The following is a 16612-nucleotide window of genomic DNA, read 5'->3' on the forward strand; positions in this document are numbered from 1 at the left end:
GTGAAGAGGGACAAAAAAGCAGGAGTAATCTCTACCCCAAGATATTTAAAGCCCTTGTTGACAATTCTAAATGGGAAATGAGATGCAGAGATTGAAGTGGCTGCTTGATTGAGAGGAAACATCTCGCTTTTTTCAAAATTGATTTTATAACCAGAGAGGCTTCCGAATTGTTTTAGGATATTGAGAATGGAGGGAACAGAACTTAGTGGGTTTAAGACATATAAAAGAATGTCGTCTGCATATAGGGATAATTTGTGTGTGAGGCCCCAACGCTCTATGCCCTGGAAATTCTCTGATTGTCTAAGGGCAATGGCTAGCGGTTCAATGGCGATAGCGAAAAGCAGTGGAGACAGACTGCAGCCTTGACGTGTGCCTCTGCCAAGAGAGAAATACTCTGATTGCTGTCCATTAGTAATTACTGTGGCTGTAGGATGAGAGTAGAGGAGTTTTATCCAGGAGATGAAGGTATCTCCAAATCCGAATTTTTTTAAGGTTGCAAACAAATATTGCCATTCAACTCGGTCGAACGCTTTTTCAGCGTCAAGAGATATAACCATTTCCGGGGAGCAGGATGAAGGGGAATAAACAATATTGAAAAGTTTTCTAAAATTTGAACTAGAGTGCCTATTTAGGATAAAGCCTGTTTGGTCTGCTGCAATAATTTGTGGGATAACGGTCTCCAATCTAGCCGCCAGAACCTTGGATAAAATTTTATAATCCACATTCAGCAGGGAGATTGGGCGGTAGGAGGAGCAGTGAAGTGGATCCCTACCACCTTTTGGTAGAAGCGTAACCGCGGCTTGTCGTAAGGTTGGTGGGAGCTGACCGGATGACAGGGATTCATTAAACATAGCTTGGAGCAGCGGGCATAACGTAGGTGCAAATTTTTTATAAAATTCGGAAGAATACCCATCTGGACCAGGAGTCTTGTTGCCTTTCAAGGAATTGATAGCTTTTAGAATCTCTGACTTAGAGATCGCATCTCCCAGTAATGAATTTTGTTCAACTGGAATAGAAGGGAATTGAAGGTTATCAAAGAAGAGGTTGAGCTGTGGAAAGTTACCATCACATTCAGAGCTGTATAATTTACTGTAGTATTGTTTAAAGGTATCATTAATTTCCAAATAGTCTGTCACAATCTCCCCTGTTTGATTATAAATCTTAGGTATAAGGCGAGATGATTGGGCTTGGCGAGCTTGTTGGGCAAGTAGCTTGCCAGCCTTATCACCTGAATCGTAAACTCTAGATTGTGCTTTATTGAGTAAATAAATGGCCTTATCTGTGGAGAATAAGTCGTATTCTGTCTGTAATCGCAGTCTCTCTTTGAAAAGCGTTGGAGATGGAGAAGAGGAATAGTGGTTATCAATCTCTGCAATGGCTCGCGAAATGTCCTTGAGTTTTGAGTCTCTTGCTTTTTTTGTCCTAGAGGAGTATTCAATTATTTGCCCCCGAAGATAGGCCTTGAGAGTCTCCCAAAAGGTTGAGTGGGAAACTTCTGGCGAGGTGTTCGTTTCAATAAAAAAGTTAATTTGAGAAGAGACGTGATTTACAAATTGTTCATCAGCAATGAGGAGGGGATTAAGCCTCCAATTGCGAGAGGGTCTATAGCAGTTGGGTAGAGCTATGTAAAATGAGACCGCACCGTGATCCGAGATAGTAATACTATGATACGTGCAAGAGCTAACATGTCCCAGCAGTCTATTGTCTAGGAGAAAATAGTCGATGCGAGTGTAAGTGTGATGGACATTCGAGAAAAAGGAGAATATTTTTTTATTATTAAATTTGAATCGCCAAATGTCTGAAACACCATTGTGAGCTATGAACTCATTGACAACTTTTGCAGATTTGGTGAGGGGTTGGGGCTTGTTAGATGATCTGTCTAACACAGTGCTGAGTACACAATTAAAGTCACCACCTATTATCAACTTATAATTGTTATCACCGGGAATGGCAGAGAACAGTTTGTTAAAAAAGTTGTAATCATCATAGTTAGGAGCATAGACATTGATCAAAATGACAAGACTGGTGAACAATCTGCCTGCTACAATGACAAATCTCCCATTTTTATCAGAAATCACTTCCTCAGCTTGAAAGGGAATGTCCTTATGTACGAGAATTGCTGTCCCTCTGGCCTTAGCATTGAACCGCGAGTGGAACACTTGACCAACCCAGCCTTTTTTAAGATAGTTGACATGGTCATTCTTAAGATGGGTTTCCTGCAAAAAGGCTATGTCCGAATTTAATTGTTGTAGATAAGATGTTATTTTTTGTCTTTTCACCCAGGTATTCATACCCTTGGTATTAAGAGAGACAAAGTGAATGGGCCGACTTTGATTACAAATGGTTTTAGATGTCATAATTTAGAAGATAATGGGGATGTGAATAGTGAGTGGCGGCATGGGCGGGGATAGGGAAGAGAAAAAAAAAAAAAAAAAGAAAAGAAAAAAAAAAAAAAGGGGAAAAAAGGGGCAAATTGAAAAGAAATATCTGGAAAGGGACAGGGATTTCTAACAAAACTCAGAGCTGTCAGCTTAGAGAACATCAATCTGACACTTGAACTCTGTTTTACAAAGGAACAAAACAATCACATTATTACAGCTTTTAACGTGTAACTGTGCAAGCAAAGGCACTGTGTTTCAGGTAAAAACAATTTAACCAATTGTACATTAATAGTCATGCTGTATGTGTAAATGTGTGAAGTGTAGTCAGAGCAGCTACAGCAGAGGGAATTCTAGAATGCAAAGAAGGATTTACTCATATCCATCTGCCAGTGCTCTATGGGCTTATGATTGTGTATGTGTGTACGTACGTGCGAAGGTGTATGTGCGTGCAAGGGTGTATGTGTGTAAATTATACTGTGTGTAAAGGGAAGCGCTTCTATCTTAGTGGGCGACAATGTGATTTTAATACCAGAAGACTCACGGAAGTGAGTTTCCATAAGAAACTGAACTTAAAGCAGTATTGTAAATGAGGTGTTTTTCAAATTAGACCGTGTATTCAACTAATGATAAAAGTATAAGCAAAAAGCAGATATGCACGTTTGAAAAAGAAATAATAATAATCATAATAACACCGATAATAATAAAAATAATTATTAACCAAATTAAATAAATAATAATAATAAAGTAAAACACAAACCATAAAGGCAACTGCTGTATTGTTATATGAAAGAGAGAGAGAGAGAGAAAAAAAAAAAAAAAAACAACACCAAGAGTAACGTTAAGCTAACAGAGCTTATAAAGTTTGCAACACTGTCCAACCGGAGGCTACACGGCAGTCAACAGACTTAAACATCCCGGAGCAATGAAACACAAAGCTCACCAGCAATTGGATGGCTGCCTCCGACTTTAGAGTAGTTTTAACGCCGTCAAAATCAATGACTCATGAAGTAGAGGGAGTGAGAGGAATACTTTGGCGGTTGTTTTGAAGAAAGGCTGAAACTTCTTCAGGAGAGAGAAAAAGTAGTTTCTGCCCGTTTTTATCCGTGACTTGAAGTTTGGCTGGAAAGAACATCCGATATCCGAATCCGGCGTTTCTCAACTGAGACTTCACTGTGTAGTACGCTGCTCTTTTCTTGGAAACCTCCGCGCTGTAGTCGGGGTAGATGTGTATCTCGGACCCGCGAAAAGAGAGGGACCCTGCCTCTCTGGCCAATTTCAGGATGCGCTCCTTGTCTTGATAACGGTGGATCCGTGCAATGAATGGACGCGGAGGGTCATCTTGTTTTCTACGTGAGATGGCTACTCTGTGTGCCCTGTCGATGGAAGGAGGTGAAGGAAAAGCCTCTGCGCCAAAGGTTTCTTCCAGAAATACCTCCATGAAAGCAGTTGGGTGTGAACCTTCAACTTTTTCAGGTAGGCCAGTAATACGGATATTGTTGCGCCTCGACCTGTTTTCAAGATCATCCGTCTTAAGTTTAAGGGCCTCGTTTTCTCTAGACAGGGTCTTACAGGTTGATTCGAGGGTTAGTAGCCTGGCCTCCATATCATTTAGCGAAGTTTCCATCTGCTGGATGGTCTGGTCATGTCTGTCAATCGTTGCTCGGTCAGCAGAAAGTTGGACAGATAGTTTGGCAATAATGCGGTCTTCCATCGAGTTGAGAAGTTTCTCCATATCTGCCAAGGTTAGCGGCGCGTTGCTAGCAGCATGCTGTTCATTTTGGTTAGCCTGGGTACCCAAACTTTGGTTCTCCTCAGGCGTGCCCTCCGTAGGTTGATTTAGCTTTTTGGTCGGTTTCCCCATATTTAGTGCACTTCCACGCAGCTTGCTCAAGTTAACTGAGTTAAATAAATGTGTAATAATCGAATTTGGATAGGATTTCAACAGAGCTCTCCCAGTTTGCGACCTACTCCGTCATCGCACAAACCGGAAGTCGGATTGGTAAGATTTTTTAAATGTTTTTAAAAGAAGTCTTATGCTCACCAGGGCTGCATTTATTTGAATAAAAATGCACACAATTTTTTTTATATATATTTTGAAATATTATAACAATTTAAAATAACTGTTTTTTATTTTAATATATTTTAAAATGTAATTTATACCTGTGATCAAAGCCGAATTTTCAGCATCGTTACTCCAGTCTTCAGTGTCACATGATTCTTCAGAAATCATTTTATTATGCTGATTTGCTGCTCAAGAAATGTTTATTATTATTATCAATAATTGTCCACAACTGTTTTCAACATTGATAATAATAACGAATGTTTTTTTTTTTTTTTTTTTTTTTTTAGCATCAAATCAGCATATTAGAATGATTTTTGAAGGATCATGTGACACTGAAGACTGGAGTAATGATGCTGAAAATTCTGCTTTGCATCACAGGAATAAATTATATTTTAAAATATATTCAAATAGAAAACAGTTATTTTAAATTGTCATAATATTTAACAATATTACTGGGTTTTTTTGTTTTGTTGGTATTTTTAATCAAATAAATGCAGACTTGGTGAGCATAAGAGACTTCTTTTAAAAACATTAACAATGTGTTTATATAGTAAAAAGCATTGTGTAAGTCAAGTCACCTTTATTTATATAGCACTTTATACAATACAGATTGTTTCAAATCAGCTTTACAGTGATAACAGGAAAATGATACATTTCGGCTGTTGATCATCTGAAGTCAGTTTAGTGTTGATTCAGTTCTGTTGTAAGGATAATCAGTTTTTCAGATAATTTAATTAGTTAATTTCATCTATAAAGCAGTTTTGTAAAAAATTGTCATCATACAGCACAGTTCAGTTCTCATACAACAGCATCAATACAGTCAGATAAATAATATTGTTGAATATTAAGTGTGCCCAACTAAGCAAGCCAGAGGTGACAGTGGCAGGGATCCCAAACTTCATCAGGTGACAGAATGGAGAAAAAAACCTTGGGAGAAACCAGGCTCAGTCGGGGGGGCCAGTTCTCCTCTGGCCAACAAACGGACACAGTGTCATTATGATTCAGGCTGCATCACAAGTCAGAATTCAGATTGGGATCGGTAGCATTCTAATATTCATCCAGTTCCTTTTGCTTAAAGATCGGATTCATCACGCCGGTATGGAGCCGAAGCTGGCCATAGGGTCTGTGCGGAGGACCGGTCTGGTCCTTGTGGTCTCTGCGCAGGATCTGTGTTGATGGCTGTCATGTCGACGAGGCCTTCACGGTCTCTGCTGACATTCAGGGCTACGTTTTGTTCCACCATCTGATCTGGATATGGACCGGATCCGGCTGACTACAGTAACCTCGGGATGAGGATGAGACCAATAGACTTATATTAGCATAAATGCCATTATTCTTACGATGTAACAATTATGTCGGGTGTTATAGGAAGTGTTCCCGGCTTCGGTTGACCTAATTTATGCAGGCTGTTGCGATGTTCCCAATCATGCAACAATCAGTCGATCACCTGTGTGCCGGTGTTCCCAATCATGCAACAATCAGCCGATCACCTGCGAAAACACAACACAACACACACACAAAATGGATAACGACCGACTGGGACCATGCACAGCCTAACAATCATTTAACTAATTTGAATAATAGAAATTGATAATGTCTATGCCAGGTTAAAGAGATGTGTTTTTAGTCTAGATTTAAACTGACAGAGTATGTCTGCTTCCTGAACAAGGCTAGGAAGACTATTCAAGAGTTTGGGTGTTGAATAGTAGGGGTGTGAGGAGACTATTATCTCACGAGACAAGACACAAGATTGGGTTCACAAGAACGACACGAGACAATTTTTGCACAATATTTTATAGAAATCCTCAATGACAAAATTCATGACTGGAAAAATAGTCTGCAGGTGCATTTTGAAATGTTTTAACTAATAATCTTGTAATGAATGTCATTTCAGTTCTACTTTGAGTATGAATTATCAAATACAACAATATACAAGCACTGTAAAAGGTTTTGTCACAAACTCAACTGACTGGCTTTTCTCCTGTTTGATTTCACATGAGCCTCTTCAGACCTTACTGTACATGAATTATGACTTCCAGAACTTCTGATTGAGGCTGTGTTTGACCACCTAATTGAACTCCTTTCCACAAATTGAACATATAAATAAAAACAATATAAATAATAAAAATCAATACTTTTTTTCTTATCAATCACTTGCAAACAATCAGTCCAAGTGCCATAATCAAAGTACTCTCTCAGTATTCAAAGTGCAAACAGAGACTAGAGCCACAACTACACAGTCCAGAGATAGGTTTGACATTGGGAGACAGGCTATTGTATTCAGCCTAACTTGCGCACATTTCACTTTCACTTTCGGATTCGCGATCGCACATACTGTGTGTATAGGGAGTGGCGATGCTGAACGCGTATTCTTCAAGATTTTATTCAGACGCTTAGACATTTATCAGACACTTCGCTCTGTTGTGCAATGAATCCTCTGCCATCGTCACGCTATTAGTGAACTGTAATTCCTGCTGCACAGTGTGCGACTGCAACTCGTGCTGGATGAGCAGAGCAGACGTTTACAATAGTTTACAATGGTTTTTATTTTGATAAAAACAGCAAAACAGCAGTGGTGGCATTAATGTAAAGTAAATGTAGCGGTGGCATATTCTATGCTAATTTCATCCTCAGGCTCTTTTATGGCGATATCGCAAGACAGCTTTTCACTCAACGAGAAATCTCATCAAATCTCATGGCACAAGATCTCGTCACACCCCTACTAAATAAGTAATGAATCTACCGCCTGCAGTTGATTATGATATTATAGGTTTTATCAACTGGCCAGAATTTTGAGATTGCAATAGACGCGAAGGACTATAATGTGTAAAGAGCTCACTCAATACTGAGGAGTTAAACCATTTAGTGCTTTGTATATAATTAGCAAGATTTTAAAATGTATCTGGTGTTTAATATGGAGCCAATGCAGTGTTGACAGAATCAGGGCAATATGTTAATACTTCCTGGTTCTAGTAAGAACTCTAGCTGCTGCATTTTGGACCAGCTGGAGTTTGTTTATTAAGCATGCAGGGCAACCACCCAGACTAGTATTACACCCAGACTAGAGCATTACAATAATCTAGTCTTGAGGTCATGAACGCATGAAATAACTTTTCTACATTTGTCATTGAGTGCATATGTCGTAATTTAGATATATTTTTTAGATGGAAAAATGTGATTTTACAGATGCTAGATATGTGGCTTTTAAATGAAAGATTGGAATCAAAGAGCACACCCAGGTTCCTAACTGATGCCAAAGACTTGACAGAGCAGCCATCAAGTGTTAATCTAGGTTATTATTATTTGTGGAGATTTTTTGGTCAGTACTTAGCATCTCTAGTTTTTTAAAGTTTTTTTTTTTAGAATGAAGTAGTAGGACAATACTAGTCATCCATTTTTTTATATCAACTATGCATTCCGTTAATTTTGTGAACTCTAATGAGAGCAGTCTCGGTACTATGATATGGTCTAAATCCTGACTGGAAATCCTTGCAGATACCATTTCTTTCTATAAAGGAACACAGTTGTGAGGATACTGCCTTTTCTAGTATCTTTGACAGAAAAGGTAGATTCGAGATTGATCTGTAATGAACTAATTCTTTAGGATCAAGTTGTTTTTTTTAATAAGAGGTTTAATAACAGTCATCTGAAAAGTTTTTGGTACGTATCCTAATGGCAATGATGAATTAATAATATTAAGAAGAGGATCTATAACTTCTAGAATCATCCCTTTCAGTAACTTAGTAGCTATAGGGTCTAACATGCTGTACATTTTGTTGATTTTGATGATTTTCTTCTGCTCCGGGTGGTGTTCATGGTGTGTGTGTTATTGTTCAATACTCACTGCTGTGTGCGCACTTGGATGGGTGAAATGCAGAGCACACACTCTGTCTACACGTCATGTCACTTTAACAAGTTTAGACAATTCTTCACCTCTTATAGCAAATAATGAATGCAATTGTTCCTCAGGGGGTCTTTAGCACGAAATCTGATGTGATACTGTACTAGACCGTTGCATGGTTATAATTTTCTCTCTAATAGTATCAATCTAGCAAGAAAGGAAATTCAGGAAAGTCATTACTGCTGTGCTGTTTGTAAACGTCTGAAGTTGAAAAAAAAAATTTCCGTTAATTTAGCCACTGCATCAAATAATTACCTAGGGTTTTGTTTGTTCTCTTATAAGAGAGTCGAAAAGTAAGCAGATCTAGCAGTTTTCAAGGCCTTTCTATATGCAATAATTTCCTTCCACGAAATGCAAAATACTTCTAGTTTTGTTTTCTTCCAGCTGCGCTTCATTTTTCGGGTTGCTTTTTTGAGGGCCCGAGTGTGCACATTATACCACGGCGTCTGACTATTTTCCTTAATCTTCTTTAAGCGCAAAGGAGCATCCGTGTCTAAAGTGCTGTAAAAGAGAGAGTCAATAGTTTCTGTCGGAACATCGAGTTCTTCTAAGCTATCTGGTATGCCGAGGAGTAGAAACTGATCAGGATGATTATTTATAAAGCAATCTTTAGTGGTAGAAGTGATAGTTCTACCATATTTACAACAGGAGTTTTTTTTTAACAGCCTTATCTAAATGGAGTATATACAAGATCTGAGATGTCATCGATCTGCTGCAGAATTTCAACGGCATCAACATCGATTCCATGTGACAATATTAGACATATGAGCCATATTACACGAGTAGCCGAAGGCAATCACAGCAATGCTGATATAGATCCATATCGCAGGGTTACGACTGTGATTTCAGTTCAATGGCACAAGTGTGTAAATAAAGTAAGAAACACCAATGGAGTGTTAAAAAACCCCGCTCTTTTATGCAGAACTATTTCCTTCTGCCACAGATTCAAATCTCAAGTTGACAGTTTAGCAGTTGAGTCCAAGGCCCCGTCCACACTACTGCGTTTTCGTTTAAAAACTGAGACCTTTTGCTACGTTTGCACCTCCCGTCCACACTAAAACGGCAAAAACGGAGACCCAAAACGGAGAAGTTTAGAAACGCTGCCGACCCGTTTTTTGTTTTGAATCTCCGGAGGGCGTTTTAGTGTGGACGGGTCAAAACGGAGGACTTTAGAAACGATGACGTAGAGGCTCACGCTCGGATCTATGATTGGGTGTCATCAGTCATGGCGTAGGCTATATCTTTTCTAGCAGCTGTTGTGCAAGTAAATTCTGCATTTTACAATGCTAACTGCCTACATGCGCCGGAGGCAAGCTATTATTCGAGCGATCTGTGACAATTCCCGGTAAAATAGTGACAATGTGACAATTCCCGTGTGCAACTGACAATTCCCGATAAAATAGTTTACGTTTGACAATTCCCAGTATCGACCGTGTACATGGAGCGTCGGTTTTGGGTTAACCCGGGAAGAACCAGCGCATGGTGGGATCATTTTATCAATGAAGTTGTGTTTACACCGGCTCGCGCATGCCCAGTGTTGGTGAATGGTCACATGATCCGCGTTTTCAGTCGTTTTAATGTGGACGGAGATCAATTCTAATACGCAGCTAAAACGCTGGTGTGGACGGAGATCGTATTCGTTTTAATTCTCCGTTTCTAAATGAAAACGCAGTAGTGTGGACGGGGCCCAAGCCTCCATTACCAACTTTAAAACGTTACTTTAGAACTAGTAACGAAGGAACGCTGAGTTGCTTCATTGAAGCTTATTGTATTGTGTAGAGTATTATGAGAGAGAGATTTGACAAAGCGAGTGCATTACCTGCATCTAGCTGATATTCTTCAGGTTAATCTTATATTCATAATCACGAAATCATTTTGAATGTCTGCTGAGGAAAGCGATATACTGTATTTGTCTTTGTCCTTTTAACAGTTAAGGGGATTTCCCATGACAGCATTATTCAGTGCATTTGTATGTTGCAGCTTATAAGGTGTTGTTTAAAGTAAAAATAATCCATCCTTGTTTACAACCTTGTTTCAGTCCCTTTCAATATAAAAGTCTTTGCTACTGACTCACTGATAAAGTCTTTGCTGCCATCTAACGGCGCAATAATGTTACTTTCACTGAAGTCGAAATCATAATCACTAACAGATACTTTCTCAATACCAAATACGATGTTATTTATATAAAATATTATTTATTGAAATAGAATATTTAAATAAACAATATTAGCTATTATAAAAGTATAAGAAGTTTGTAAAATAGGAAATAAACAAGCAAACAGTTCAGTCAAAAATAACAAAAGCTAGTTATAGTACAGGATTTAAGTTAAATACAAATACAAAGTTATGAAACTTAACTTTGACCTTAGCCAAATTGATTTGCTCTAGAACAAGTAATAGATTAATAAGATCAAAGATTGCTCGTTTGATATAACCAAAATGAATTACACCTCAATTAATTCAGATATAGTGTTTAAAACACTATATCTACACAAGAGCGAGCTGCAAATTCCCAAAGGACTTTGGAATTTATGAGCGCTGAGTGGTCACTGACGGCCTGGAGCTCATATCTCAGAAACAATTGTCAAATAGGCTCTATATTTATATACAAGTCACATATTTGACGTCTAAATAACTACATTCTCACCAAAAAAAAAAACCCTATTAATTACATTCCGTGACTGCAAGTGGAGTGTATATATGTGTATGTGTAGTTATTATTTGTAATGTTAATATATATATATATATTTACAGCTAAACTAAACATTTCATATTTGACTGCTGTTTTAAGTCATAAATGTTAAACGAATAACACAAATATTCAGGCAAACTAAGAAACTTTTGTCTAATTTCACCATTTTGAACTGAAAATAGGCCTGTGTAACGTGATTCATGTAATGTAATAATTAGTTTACTGTGTCATTGTGAGGGGACAAGAAACATTAACGAAGCCGTTTTCATCATATTAGGCACAATATTAATAATGAATGTGTACATATTGAGAATTAATATAATACAATTTGTAGCCTTCAGTAAATTAAAAAAAGCTCTGCTTTAGTAGGGGAAGAGACTGAGAGAAAAAGTCAGAATGATGGAGATGAGAGGAGAGCAGGCATTGACAAATAATATACTGCTCGCTGACATTTTTAAAGCTATTTCTTATCCTTTTTTAGCCTTCAAACATCTTGAAATGCACATATGTAAATCAGAGAAATCAAAATGTTGTACCCCCTAAAAACCTCAAATTTAGGACCTCTGTGATTATAAAGCCCTGTCTACGGCCCTGTATTAAGCATAAGATCAATAATGAATGTGTACATATTGTGAATGAATTTAATAAACTTAGTTACCTAGCTTTCCTGGTAGCCTTCAGGAAATTAACATGTCTGAGAAAATGATTCATAAGTTCAGTTGACCCTATGTTTACTTTCTTCACTGACACAGACAAAATTGAAAAGCCTATATCAGTCAAAGCTTAGGTTTAGGAGGGGAAGAGACAGGGCAAGATAAAAACAAAGAGAAAAGACAGTGATGAAGATGAGGAGAGAGCAATAATCTACTGCCCACTGACGTGGTTTTAAAGCTATTGTTATCAAATTTTTTGGCCTTGTACATATGCACATATGTAGATCAGAAAAAACAAACAAATATCTGGGGAATTTCCCTGAACCCCCATAACTACCTCACATTCGGGACCTCAGTGATTATAAAACCCTGACTTTATAAATAATAATAAACAGCTGATATGCTAGTAATATGCATGTTAATAAGAAACTAGTTAAAGGTGCATTGCGCGAGAGTCTGAGTTTTCGCAGAACTACGCCCCCTCTGGCGGCAAGCGAAACTGCAACCAGAGGTGTGCACGCTCACGGACCACACGCACACGCACGCTTGCACGAGCTCGAGCTGGTCATAACCCAAGGAGCATCAGCCGCACAAATCTTTTGTTTACAATCATAATGTCTTCAGAGGTTATAAAGTTTTAAATCTGCAAGTAATTTAAAATATGTGAAAGGAAAGGCAATTGAGTAAATAACACACTTATGTGTGAGGGAAAAAATGGGGGTAGTAGAAAACTTCGTTTTTTATTCCCATCTATCTCCATGTTGAACTGTGTTATGTGTTTACTGTATCCACTTATGACTATTATTATGGAAACACGTTCATGAACAATATAAGTTATAACTTTGTAAAAGCTCAAAATTGTAATCATGATACCATACCATACACAGTCGGTCAACAAAGTACACCCAAATGTCTCAAGGTAATAAACAATCAAGTGGCACTATGACGTTACCATAAAAGCCAAACAGGCTAATCCGCCGAAGATTTGCGGGGGTTTAGCCTGTTTTATTGATCAGCTAAGTAGCATATTCCAATAGCAATACATCGTAATTAAGCAGTAATTTGCTCAAAATTTGTGTCTAAGTATCTAACTTATATATCAGCATTTTATATCACAATCATTCTGAACCTGATCACTGACAATGGTAAGTTAGTAAAACCTATTCCGATTGTACATTTATCTAGCTTACGCTAAAGCATTACACATTTTATGGATCGTCATTTATTGTCATTATTGGCCGTATCAGACATTAGAGAATGGGATATATCTTACCTTTTTATCAAGAAAAAAGCCAACTGAGGATCCCGTTTGAGCCCTAGAGCAGACCGGAGATCTCTCCATTTGTTGAAAGCCTTCCCTATGTTTACTCTCGTCTTACCCCGACGCCTGTCTGACTCCAATTTGGACCTTTTGGTTGCACTAGACAAAAGTTCTCTTTTTTTTTTTATCTTACGTGGAGTTTGCGTTGGTGTTTGAAATGAACTACAAGCCGGTCTCTTAGAATCCATTTTCTACGGAGAATGGCGGCGTCGGCGCATACACAAACCTGCCAGACATATGAGCGTGCCGTGAACGCGCATGACGTCACGCCCAGTCTCAGATTCCGACCCGAATCCCTCTTATTTATTTTACTGTACAGGATTATAGAGGCAATCGCAGTGATCAGAGAAGGGCTCATTCAGCCCATCAGGCAATTGTTTAAGCATGTATGGGTTAGAAAACGGGTATTTTTAACATGAAAAGTTGCGCAATGCACCTTTAATAGTGAGAATTAGACCCTAAACTAAAGTGTTACCTTTTTATTTTATTTATTTATTTATTTAAATCATACACTCATTGGGGGCTGAGCCCCCTTAAAATGAAAATCCTAGAATTGCCCCTGCTCTTAACGCATTATAGTCCTTCATGTCTACTGCGATCTCAAAATTCTGGCCAGTTGATAATACCTAGAATATCAAAATCGTCTGCTGGCAGTAGATCCTTTTCCTATTTAGCACCTAAACTCTGGAACAGTCTTCCTAGCATTGTTTGGGAAGCAGACACACTCTGTCAGTTTAAATCTAGACTAAAACACATCTCTTTAACCTGGCACACAAATAAAACATTATACATTTATATTATTCAAATTATGTAAAATGATTGTTAGGCTGCATAAATTAGGTCAGCCGGAACCGGGAATATTTCCCATAACACCTGATGTACTCGTTAAATCATAAGAAGAATGGCATCTATGCTAATATTAGTCTCTCTGTTTATCCCGAGGTTTACCATAGTCAGCCGGATCCGGCCCATATCCAGATCTGATGAAGGACCTGAGCCTAGACACAACCACAATGCAGCTCTGAAGTGTCAACAGAGACCGTGTCAACTAGACTATCCCCTACGAAGGCATCATCGACACGACAAAAGTTTCTTTCTTTTTTTACGACTTTTTTCAAGTTTTTTTCCCCCTCTGTACAGATGAAAACGTTATGAAAATGCTTCCCGTTTGAATTTGCGTTCTCAGGCCACCAAAACGCTGTTGTCGTGTAAATGAACGGCCAAAACGCAATAAAAGTTCCCTTTCGATACTTTACTCGTACTGCGTCGCTAGACGCTGTTATGTGGAAAACTCCTTTTTCTCCTTTTTCTGAAGCCTTTTTAGTCACGCAGTGAAACTGCACGGCCATTGGTTCGTGCAGAGTAATAAAATGAACCAATGGCAAGGCAGCGGAGCTGCACGAGCCTATGGCAGAGAAGCCTGCCGGAGCGCACCAATTTGGGCGTGGCATCTGGCTATAAAGCAGGTGATCTGGCATAGGATACTCAGATCAATTCTCCTTTAGCGACGATGACTCTCTTTGCTGGACTTCGAGTTTAAGCCCAAAGAAGCCTTCCCACTGTTGAATAAGCCCTCGCAACGGATAAGCTGACTCGGCTCCAGCATCTGCTATCTAGCTGATATACCGGCGCTCTGCAAAGAACTGATTCGGCTGCATCCCCTGTTGGTATCCGGCGATTTCTATGAGAAGCTAGCTTCCTATGCATCTCTAAAAATGATGCTCCTCCCCTACTTCTATCAGATGAGTATACAGAGCTTATTTCTCTAAAAGAGCATATTTCCACTGCCGTTTGTTTCAAAATGCCCAAACCTCTGAGCGCGTCACTTGCCGGCTCCGTCCCCGCAAGCCGGTGTTCATTGAGGTCCAGCGCTAGGAGAGCTAGTCTCGCCTCGCTGCGTTCACAAACTGCTTTCTCTAGAAAGCTTTCTCCTTCCTCGTTCTCACTGCTCTCATTCTCTCAAGCTGAGATAAAGAAACAATGGGTTACAAGGCTGAGTGAACGGGTCTAAGTGAGCTCGTGTCCGTCTATATCCCGCGTGTCTCACTTTTCCTGCAGCAGAGGGAAATCCTCAGTGCTGCGAGAGCAAGCTCATCGCTGACAACGCTCAGCTGATTACAGTTCAGCTGGATATGACGTTACGTTCTCCCCTGTGACTTATGAAGTATATTCCTTCTGAAAGAGCATTTTTTTCACCGGCATTTGCTGTAAAATGCCGAACATCTGAGCGCGTCACTTGCCGGCTCCGCCCCCGCAAGCAATGTTCATTGAAGACGAGCGCTTTCACTACGAGAGTGCGAGTCTCGCCTTGCTGCATTCACTGACAGTGCTCAGCTGAATTACAGCACTGGCAGCTCTCTGACATAAATGAACAAGACGATTTGGCACCCTCAGCCAGAGTTGTGGGCACTGCACATTTGGCCTCTCGATGGGAGCCTATGGACCTCCCCGAGAGAGTTTTAAACACTATTTCCGAGGCTAGAGCCCCATCTACACGACGCCTCTATGCCCTTAAATGGTCTGTGTTCTCTGCCTGGTGCACAGCTCGGAGCGCAGACCCTCTCTCTTGCAACATATCTTTGATATTGTTTTTCCTGCAGGAGCAGGAAATATCTTTGATATTGTTTTTCCTCCCTCCATGGATGAACGAGAGCTGCATTTACTCTGCCCTGTCAATGCTTTGAGAATATACATAGAGCGTTTCACCTCTTTTAGACATGCGTAACAGCTTTTTGTATGCTTCGGAGGCCGCACCAAAGGGCATCCGGTCACACCGGTGTCTCCATTGGTAATATTCGTATGGAGGCCGGCTGGTCCTCGCTGTCCACATTTACCAGGTTCTACAATCTGGAAGTCCCTGCTCTGCAGGCACAAGTCCTTTCTGTCTAGTGGATTTGGCCTCAGCCGAGCCCAAAAATATGGGGTAACTCTATGGCTATCAGCTATTGCTATAATACCTTTGTGGCTCCGATCAAGGTCTGGGCCGCTGGTAACAGGCTATTGCCTTCTCTTACCTGACCAGCTCTCGACCCTTCCAGTGCCTAGGCCATACAGGTTTTCTTGGAACGACTGTCTAGGGCAGGATCGACCTCTGAGTTCTTCCTGGTTTATGTTCCTAGGTGGCTCTGACTTACGTCGGAGCCCCTAGCGAAATTAGTATTCCCTATTATGTCTTGGTTCCTCTAGGCTCTGCTGAGGGCTTAAGGCCAAGTATATCATTAGTCGTTTCGCAGCCATAGCACGGCGTGATTGTATTGGTTCCCCATAACAGCGTCTAGCAACACAGTACGAGTAAAGTATCGAAAAGGAACGTTCTCGGTTACTTACGTAACCTCGGCTCCCTGAGATACAGGAACAAGTACTGCGTTTCAGGCCATGCTATATTGCTGCACGACTCTGTTCGTCGTTTCAGTCAAATTGAATCTGAGTGTCCTATGCCAGATCGCCTGCTTTATAGCCAGATGCCATTCCCAAATTGTCACGCTCTGGCGGGCTTCTCTGCCATAGGCTCGTGCAGCTCCACTGCCTCGTCATTGGTTCATTTTATTACTCTGCACGAACCAATGGCCGTGCAGTTTCACTGCGTGATTAAAAAGGCTTCA

General features: G+C 39.9%; 1 protein-coding gene across 3 annotated transcripts in view; it reads left to right on the top strand.

The window, feature by feature from the left end:
- Window positions 1–16612, top strand: part of acvr1c (activin A receptor type 1C) — a 117174-nt gene that overhangs the window by 69632 nt on the left and 30930 nt on the right. The window contains exon 3 of one of the 3 annotated variants that reach the window (XM_084422350.1): window positions 13953–14098. The exons of the other annotated variants lie outside the window; for them this stretch is intronic. The gene's annotated coding sequence lies outside the window, so the exon portion shown is untranslated. The remainder of the gene's footprint in view (window positions 1–13952; window positions 14099–16612) is intronic. 3 annotated transcript variants of the gene reach the window in all.

Source organism: Rutilus rutilus (assembly GCF_951802725.1).
Source record: "Rutilus rutilus genome assembly, chromosome: 10".
NCBI lineage: Eukaryota > Metazoa > Chordata > Actinopteri > Cypriniformes > Leuciscidae > Rutilus > Rutilus rutilus.